Genomic DNA, 10,113 nt, shown 5'->3' with positions numbered 1-10,113 from the left:
TACGAAGTATGGGAAGTAAGGCTATTTGGCTATGGTGGTGGTCACTACACAACTTCTTCTTGAATATGTGTTATGCAAATCAATAACATGCTTTGAATGAAATGGGCATGAGTTCTAGCATTTGGAACTATATGATAAAACGCCTTCTAAGTAGTAACCAAGCAAAGAATAATGAGATCATGCAACGACTTTAGAAAACAAGAAATCATAGATTATACTCTCCAACGAACGTTATAGGCTCAAGTCTCTCAGGGTTGTAGCGTTTGTTTGAGTTCCTTCCTTCAAGCATGTTACAAAAACGAATTTTTCTTTTATGATTGCATGTGAAGTCATACATTATAACCATAACCAAGCATATACCAAGAGTAAATCAAACTTTTCTCTATGTTTATAACTCTTTCTAACCGTCATGCAATTATAAACCAAATCCTTATCATTGTGTTGGAAGGTACCCTAAGACACAAACACACAAAAACGACTTTTAAAACAACTCTTTTTGGGTTTTTCAAAACAATTTTTCAAATTTTTATGGGATTTTCGAATTATAAAACAAAACACACTAAAACACTCTAAAACAACTTAAAAACACCTTAAAACAGCAAGGAACAACATTTGAAGTTATGGGTGATAAAATCCCACGAATTTGCATTAAATAAACTTAGTTACCCCCCCCCCCCCCCACACTTAAATCAAACATTGTCCTCAATGTTTTAAGCATATGGTTCACACAAAACATAAGTAAACACACAAAAAACATTTAAACATACTAAACATGGCAGAATGTAATTAACAAAGAGAAGAGTTTAGGGACGCAAATCTGGTTATGGAGTGTAAATTCCCTCTTCTCCTTGGTGATTGCATTGAGGCTTTGATCTTTGTGATTCCACAGGCTCACTCTTGAACTGGTTTCCGCCCATCGTTGATTTTCCTTTGTGCTACTTCTTGAACTGGGCAGCAGGATGGTTCTTTTGGTCTCCCCCGAAGGTCTGAGCTTATCCCTTTTATCTGTTTCTTTGTTCAATCTGTGCAGGAGTGGTCCCTTCTCTGGAAGTGTATCAACCGTTGAAGATGACTACTCGAGAGCAACGCTAGGTAAGCAATCAGGAATAGGTTCCAGGCAGTTGGCTCCAGATCGGAAGACTGACTCCAAGTGCCGGCTGATTGCTTCTTTTACTTTGCCATGCGAGTAAGAACAAGGACAAAGAAAAAGACAGGGAAAGAGCATGATATGAGATACTTTTGCTTTTGACCTTGATGATATGAGATACCTTTGCTTTTGAAGAAGCGGTGAATGAATCAGCACATGTATTTGTTGTGCTGTTTCCTCCTGGGTCATCTGTACTCCAGACATCTGGTATCATCTTTGGGGAAGAAGAAAGAATTTAGTATTTCGAAAGGCTTTGCTGGGAGTGCACCCTCAGAGGTGAGGGAGAGTTGGGCATTTTCTTCAGGTTTGCCCTGCCATAAAAGACAAAGGTCGACATATATAGAGATAATAGCAAGTGGTGGTACTTTTTACCTTTGTCGACAAACGTTTTAATCCCGCAACTCTGGCTTTTTTGAAATAGTGGCGCCTCTTCGATTTTTGAATACGCCTCTTCGATTTCTGAGCAGGCGCCCCTTCGATTTCTGAGCGACACGTGGTAGTGCAGATGCGGCTCCTTTTGACAAAGCTGCACGCGTCTTCTGAAAAGCAGAGAAAGCGTCGCCGAACTTTGCGCTTGTCGGCTAAAGATGTGTAGTTGTGATGATGGCCGCCACGTGTTGTCTGAAAAGAAGAAATCTTTTGACAAAGTTGAACGCGCCTTCTGAAAAGCCGAGAAAGCGTCGCCTAAATTACGCCGGAAATTCCGGCTTTTTGAATTGGTGGACGCGTCGCCTTGGCTTTTTTATTGAGCTATCGATCACCACAACAAACACACTCTGAAGATTTCCCATTCTTGAAAATCGACTCCGGCCCTTTGAAATTTAACTCCATCCCTTCTCCTTGAACACTTTTGAAAAATGGCAAACTCATCGAACCTTAGCTTGGAATTGAGCCTTAGCAGTGATACGGGCGCGCCGCGTCAAGGTAACGTATGGCGCCCTTCTTTCTTTTCTTCTAACGGTCCTCTCACAGGTGAAGACTCCGTGATGCAGGACGCCACAACAGCTACAATAGTAGCTAGGAACCTCCTCACACCAAAAGATAGTAGGCTGCTGTCAGGACGGTCCGATGAGTTGGCCGTTCAAGAGTCCCTCGCACTTAGTGTTCAGTGTGCGAGTTCTGTGTCCAACATGGGCCAACGCCTGCTTGCCCGCTCCCGTCAGGTGGAATCATTGATGGCAGAGGTGGAAAGTCTCAAGCAGGAGATCCAGCAGCTGAAGTATGAGAATAGAAGTTTGCATGTGCTTGCAAATAACTATTCGTCGGGGATGAAGAGGAAGCTTGATGAGCTGCAAGAATCTGAGGGTCGAATTCACAGTGACCGTCAAAGGCTTGCGTCTTATCTCCAGAGGCACCTTTTTCCTGGGTCATCCAGCGCTTGGCCAAGTATTGAAGCCTGGAATGCTCTAGCTCCGATGCCTCCCGCTCCGATGCCTTCCGCTTCGATGCCTCCCGCTTCTATGCCTTCTGCTTCTATGCCTTCCGCTTCTGCGCCTCGTAGTGGGGCTTCACGTAAACATCCTCTGTGAAGGCTCCATCTTTCTCCATGTTTAGTATCTTTTTTTTTTTTCTTTTTTTTTTTTTTTTTTACATAAATAAAATCAAACGGCATGGAATTTATCTTTGAATGGGCGGTGATACTTGAAATGATCTGGTAATAGTTTAAATTCCAGATTGGGTGCCTGAATCATTAACCACATGTTAGTATAAAAGAAAATTGAAATTCGGGGAGGCGGCTTACCTGTGTGCTCCAAAATGAACTCCAGAATAAACACCCCTTCGAAAGTTATGACTTGTCCCGTGTCATAAAATCCAACTTCCTTGGGAATTGTGGTTTCAAATATGTCATCTTTGATGCCTTCTACATCTTCTCCAGCCACTACCTTCTCTTGAATCATTCTCCTTGGTGTACAAAGTCCTTTGAAGAATTCAACACCATCTAAAACTTGCTGTGTTGCACCAAGAATTGGAATAACATTTTGCACCTTTGGGAAGGCTTCCACGATGTCCTTTTTACTCTCTTCTTGGTTGGGAATCAAAAACCTGCTAGGAAAAGGGACATTGGGTGGAATAACATCAGAATAACATGGAATTGGGACGTCCTTACTGGTGGTGGGTGGTTTAGAGGGCTTAGGGGGCTGCGGCAAGGGTTGTTCTACCCTTGCCGTGTGCATGTCTTCTTCCTCCTCCTCAATTAGCAGCTCTTCATCCACTTCTAGGCTATGTTTGGACATTTTTAGGTCAGCTCCAACCTCCATAGCACTTCCCAAAGTGATAGCATTATGGATTTCAAAATCTTCCTTCGAGTTTTCAATAGTTGAGTTGGAAAGTTCACTTTGCTCTTGAATTTGTTTCATGAACTCCATAATCTGCCCAAATTGCTCGTCCAATTTACCCAACTTCTTGTCTTGATTTTGTTCGTCCTGCGTCAAAGAGGTTAGTAATTGAAAATTTTTATCATTATCCATGGACATACTTGAACTTGATTGGAATTGTTGTGGGGGAGGTTGTGGTGGCTGCATAGGTGTTGTATTGAACTCCTCATATGGTTGCCAATATGCTTCTTGTTGAGCCTCCTTGGCTTGATTTTGTGACCCCTGCGCCAAAGAATTTATTTCATTAAGAATTTGAATATAATCTATTGGCGAACTTGAATTTAATTGAGCATATTGCATATGAAGTTGTGGTGGCTGCATAGGTCTTGAATAGAACTCCTCATATGGTTGCCAATATGCTTCACGTTGAACTTGTTGATCTTCCCACCATATAGAGTTTGAATGATCCCTCCAATCTCTTTGTGGACATTGATTGGCTTGAAATCCTTGCCTATATGAAGCACCAAATGTATGGACACTCTGCATTGTGGTCCTTTCGGCATACGGCAACAATTTAGAAGTAAGATTTGCCAATTGAGCTTGAATGCTAGCAAAATCCATATCTTACTTCTCTAGTACCTAAAATCAAAGAAAGAGAACTAAATCAAATATCAAAAGTAACAACAAACAAAGAAAACAACACTAAGTTAGAAACTAAAACGAAAACAACTAAACCAAAAAAAAGAAAAGAACCAAGGGATTAGCAAAGTTGCTAATCCCCGGCAACGGCGCCAAAATTTGATGTGAGAATTACTTGACACTCAAATTAAACCCTCGTTTGACAATTGTAGTAGAATGGATAAGTGAGGGATCGTTCTAGACCGGGGATTAGGAGGGCTTGCTAAAACCTTCTAAATTGACTTAAAAACATAAAAACACAATATAAAACACTATTTAATGCTCGAAGAAAGCAAAACTAAAAATAAGAAAGATTAAGACTAAGATTTCAACGAAATAGGGGGGAATTGGATTTGGACGAATTTAAACTAAAATGAATACTTGGAAACAAAACAAATTGTAAATATGGATTTGACGGAAATGAATGGATGGGAAGCTAGCTAAGGGTTCTTTCTCTACACATGATATTTATGCATATGAATCAATTTCCAGTTATTCCTTCATTGAATTATGAACGACAATGCCCCAAATTAACCGTGACATCACTAGTTAACCCTTAGATTTTCCTTATATTATTGGATTGGATGGCATCATTCGACAACCCAAAACATTCTCAAAAGTTCCCTACATGTCATCATAATAGAGATACAATCGAAGATCATTAAGAATAATGAAAACCATAAGCATTGACAAAGCATTTGCAACTATGACTTCATGTTACTCATGCTAAGAATTAAACTTAACGCGATCGTGACAAGCGACCTTTACTACTTTCAAGTATAAGTTAGTAACGATTATGTGAAACCTCCTTAAACTTTAGCCACATATTCATGCATGCTAATTAAGTGTCGACCCTCAATCAACAAACACAAATAAGTTAATCATCAAATAGTTAAGCCAATTGCATTCACGAATCAAGAGTTCATAACCGGAATTCATCAATTCATATCACATAAATAATCATGGTATTGAAATCACCCCTAGCCAAAAAGGGGTTTAGTTCCTCATACAAAACAAAGAGAATTAAAATTAAACATTGAAATCAAAGAAACACCTAAACATTCCAACAACTCAAACTTGAATTGTATGAACGTTTAGGCCCTCTTCTCTTCCTCTTTATTGTAGCATAAGGTCTAAGGATAGTTGGTTTGGGGGAATGGAAGTGTGGAATGGAGTGATGAGTGATGGAAATGGAAAGATGGTTTTTGGATTCTAAGGGAGACTCACGGCTAAGAGAGAAAGGGATGTGTTTGTGGTGTGTTGTGTATGAAAATGAGATGTTCTTGAATGAATGAATGCAAGGGTATTTATAGGAGTAGTGGAGGGAACATATGGCTATGTCATTTGTAGGTGAAGTAGGTGGATGTTGTAGGTGAAGTAGGTGGATGTTGTAGGTGAAGTAGGTGGATGTTAGGTGAAGTAGGTGGATGTTGTAGGTGAAGTAGGTGGATGTTGTAGGTGATTATGAGTGATAAGTGATAAGTGTATGATATGTTAAGTGATAAGTGAATGATTATGATAAGTGATAAATGAATGTATGATATGATAAGTGGTGAATGATATGTGGTGAATGATAAGTGGTAAGTGATATGTGATAAGTGATATATGGTGTGTGATAAGTGATATGTGATAAGTGATTGAGTGTATGATATGATAAGTGGTGAATGATATGTGATAAGTGATATGTGGTGTATGATATGTGATAGTGTGGAATGTTGGAATGTTATGCACGGCTAAGGATAAAGGAAAGGTTTAAATGTCCTAAAACTAAAGGGAACAAGGTTCCAACACTTTGGTCTTTAATTAGGTCTTCAATTTCGTCCAACACTTTGGTCTTTAATTAGGTCTTCAATTTCGTCCAACACTTTGGCTTCAAGCATAAGCTATCCGTCCTTAGCCCAAAAGTGCTCCAAAAGTCTCCAAAATGCATCTTTTTGCTCCTTTAGCCCTTTGGACCTACAAACACACGAAAATAGCTTAAAGTACTAAAATAACTAAAGAAACATAACGTAAATGCACGAGAACAAGCTATTTAAGTCGCATGAATATGCTCCTATCAGGTAACCATACCGAACCCACTTTTATTTAACAATTTGGACTGCAACTTTGATATGTGTCTGGATTAGATCCAACAGATTGTAATGGGATAGGACCGGAATTCAGAAGCCCCAAAAAATCCTATGACAAACTGAGAAGTGACCCACAATTATACATACGGTAAAAACAAGAAAAATCCAAAATTTATCAATCAAAACTACATCTAAGGTTCATCAGTAAACACACACACGCTTATCAATCCAAACAATCAAATTTCACAAGAACTCGTCCAACCCACAACATATTATCAAAATTTAGAGCAAGTTGAGCAACCCACCTAGTAATACTTGGTCCCAACCAACGTCTCTTTGCATTCTAATGCGATCGATTTTGTGATTTGCATGATATAGGAGATATGCACATTTAAGATATATGCAAATATATACGTTTGATTGATCGGAATCGTTCCAAGTTTCAGGTTCACTTTTAAAGATCGTCCGGACAATAACTCAGTTGAAACCGGATTCTTTATAACGACGAAAAGAGATTTCATTTGAATCTGACGACTGTATATTGATTGGTCTGCATGATAGAAGAAGACCAAACAATTATCGATTTGCACGAGTCTTCACAGGGGATAATCAACAGATTGGAATGCATGATCACCAAATAGAGGTTGTTCGCATGTATTTGATCTAACTGTTTAGATCTATATGCTTAACTAAAACAGATAGAAACTGAAGAAGGTTTTCACAAGATGGCTAGTTTTCCTTACGGCCAATCTTATAAGTATTTTACACATACAAGTTGATACGTATCATACAGCCTACCAGGCATATAAATAGTAGGCAGTGGTTTCACTGTTGATGGTAAAATTAACTAAGCTGTGGGGTAAGATGCAGACATAGCAATTCCACAAAGTCCTTCAGCTGCTGTAACATCTCCTTGCATCCTAATGTACCCCTTTTCACCCCATTCTGCACCCCATGAGTTCTTCACTAACCAATACTTAGTCCCATCCTCACTCATGCCATAACCAACAACGGTAACACCATGGTCAAGGCTCGTTCCACAAGTTCCGGTAAAGACACCACTTGAATAGAACTGGAAGTCGGAACCACTAGCATCAATAGCAACAGAAACAGGTTGATGAGCAACTGCAGCAAGAAGGGCCTTTTCACTGTTTGCAGGGACATCTTCAAAGCCAGTTATCTTGGCTGCATGGCTTGCTTCCTTCTTGGTGTTGTGCTAATCCCGTGATTTTTTTGGATGAACCGGAAGGCGTCGTCCATCAAGCCACCCTCACATCCTTGTTCTTCACCAACGGTGTCACAACCAACAAGCTCTTGCTCAGACAAAGAGATCAATTTCCCAGTTGTAAGCTGTGTTATTCCTTCAGTGGCGGCCACTGCTGATAAAACCCAACAGCTTCCTGTATTTGATTGGAATTAAAGTAGTTCGAATAAAGTATCAAATCAAACCAGTTAATATGAATAAATAAATAAATAAGCTAGACGTTTATATAATTACCGCATTGGCCTTGGTCCTTGATGGGGGTTACTGCTCCTTTCTTTCTCCAGTCCATTGTTGCTGGTAATGATGCAGTCACATTTTCATACTTGAAAGAAGTTGTCTTCGTGGAGCACTCGTGTCCCTTGAATCCATTTCTTGAGCCTTTGAACTCTTAATTTGTAAGGTTTGTTTGCATCCTTATTAGAAGATTCTATAAACGCCCTCCTTGAATGTCTTGAAATGAGTCTCCTTCTCATTAACGTCATTATATACACAACCATAACGAGTCAACCATTGCTCGTATCTCCCATACATGCATCTTGCAGAGTACGAGAAGTGGCTTCAGAAGACCAAGCCCCCAAGGTGAGGATCAAGCTAAGGCACATATATTTCCACAGCTTCCTGTTAAGGAACTCCATGGGTAGCTTGCTAGTGTACTAGGTATATGAGCAGATATACTGAAATGGTAGATTGCTCCGTTATTTATGTACTAATTCAGGCGGTACAGAATGGCGTTTTTGCTATTTCAGTTCCCCAATAAATGATGAGTAGCATCGTCTGCGCCTTAGAAAATATTTGATATGGACCTGTAAGATTATTAAATAGTAAATTGACCTTTGATTTAATTTGAATTTGGGCCTTTTGCTGTACGTTTGTCCTTGTGTGCATAATATACTTGTTTAAAATAGATTCTGAAATGTACGTGTGAATCTTCAACGATGTGGGATGTACTTTACTTGATTAATTATTTTAGAAAATAGTTGTCAAGATTTTTCAACAATTTGAGAAGGGATGTGCTATTCGCACACGCATTTTCATTTCTCACATACGCTCTTAATATATGATCGTCTGATGGAATAAAATGAAGAAAATCAAATAATAGAAATTAATAAGAAGTGTGTGAGAAGTAAAAAAGAGAAAATTTGAAATAGGTCCAATTTTATAGGTCACCTTTTGAAATAGGTCCAATTTTTAGTTACTTTGGACTCATATCAAAAGACCCTAAGTAAAAATTAGTGTGTGAATATCACACCGCTTTGAGAATTGTATGCATCTCAAGGACCGTAGTTTTGTTGTTGTCGAAGAAATCGAATTCTGTAGTTATTTGTTTCTCTATTACGATTCGTAAACTCACAGGAAAAGAAAAGAATGCTAGAATGGCCTCAAATCTTCGAAGTTGGACAAAAACAAGTTAAGAGATGTATGTGGCCACTATGAATTTAAATAAAAATATGGATGTTAGCTAGCATATATTATCCAAATGAAAGTAAAAACTGGATAAGTTGTTAAGAAACGTATCCCTTTTGATCCTCATAAAAAATGATAAGATACAGTGGTACAAGTTTTCTTTCACTTCATCATCCTCTAGTACATTAACTTGGACAATATATGCAAATTAACATTTATATTTTTATTCGACATTCTTTGAATTTAGTGGGTTATTCCAATCCTACTTTGGTGTTTTAGTTACTCTACTATTACTTAAAATTTAATTGCATCATGTCATTGAAAGTGCTTGTTTTCACTAAGAAATCCCATTTAGCAACTTTTATGATAAATGCATAAATGTGTATGTAACGGTTTTGTTTTCTTCCATCAAGAACATTTGTGTTGGACGAGGAGCGGCAAAGGCAAACAAACACGACTCGAGTGAGGACTCAAGTGATGTGGACGAGGAGAGGAAGAACACGGTTAACTAGGTCTGACAAATGGATCGTGTTTGTCGTGTTTTGTGTTGTGTTCATGTAATATTTGTTATCTTAATGGATCGTGTCGTGTCATACTCATTATCTTAACGGATCCTTAACAGGTCAAGTCACTTTATTTAATATGTAAAATGACCTGACTTGTTATGAAAAATATTTTTTTTTCTTAAATTTGCACATACCATATTGCCACATAAATATTACTTCAAAACATTAAAACACATTTGTCATCAAGTACTTCACCTACTCTCCAAAATAAGAGCTTAATAAAAAAGCACCAATACACTACTAGTCTACCACAAAATATCAAATGTGCAAGGATATGCAAAATGAATGGGTTTTTCTTTTCAAAGTTGTGAAGCCTTTCTCAAAAGTTAAAGCCTTGCTAGTGAAACTTAAAGCTTGCATGTTATTTCTTTTACAAAATCCTTCAATTTTCATCGATCATCATGAGAAAATTGTATTGGAACTTTGGCTTGATCTATTACCTTCAAAAGTTATGTTGATGATGTTTTCAATAATGTTTTCCACATCAGAACTCTCTTCCGCATTAATTAAGTATAGAAAAATCAAACATTATAAATCATTCAAATTATAAGAAGTTTACCAAAATAATTATGAAAAGAAATAAAACAATAGTACTCTACCATATAAAAATATATTACCTCATTTTTTCCAAATTTTCTAAATTTAATTTAATAAATATATAATATCAGAT

At 38.0% G+C, this 10,113-nt stretch overlaps 1 pseudogene; it reads right to left on the bottom strand.

Annotated features, from left to right (window-relative positions):
- Positions 1 to 7,056: 7,056 nt before the first annotated feature.
- LOC137738659 (senescence-specific cysteine protease SAG39-like) lies at positions 7,057 to 8,108 on the bottom strand (annotated as a pseudogene).
- Between the last annotated feature and the right edge of the window lie 2,005 nt (positions 8,109 to 10,113).

This window comes from Pyrus communis, chromosome 9, assembly GCF_041283825.1.
Source record: "Pyrus communis isolate YQ-2024b chromosome 9, ASM4128382v1, whole genome shotgun sequence".
NCBI lineage: Eukaryota > Viridiplantae > Streptophyta > Magnoliopsida > Rosales > Rosaceae > Pyrus > Pyrus communis.
The sequence above is the reverse complement of the archived record's forward strand: the minus strand, read 5'-3'. Positions and strand labels throughout refer to the sequence as shown.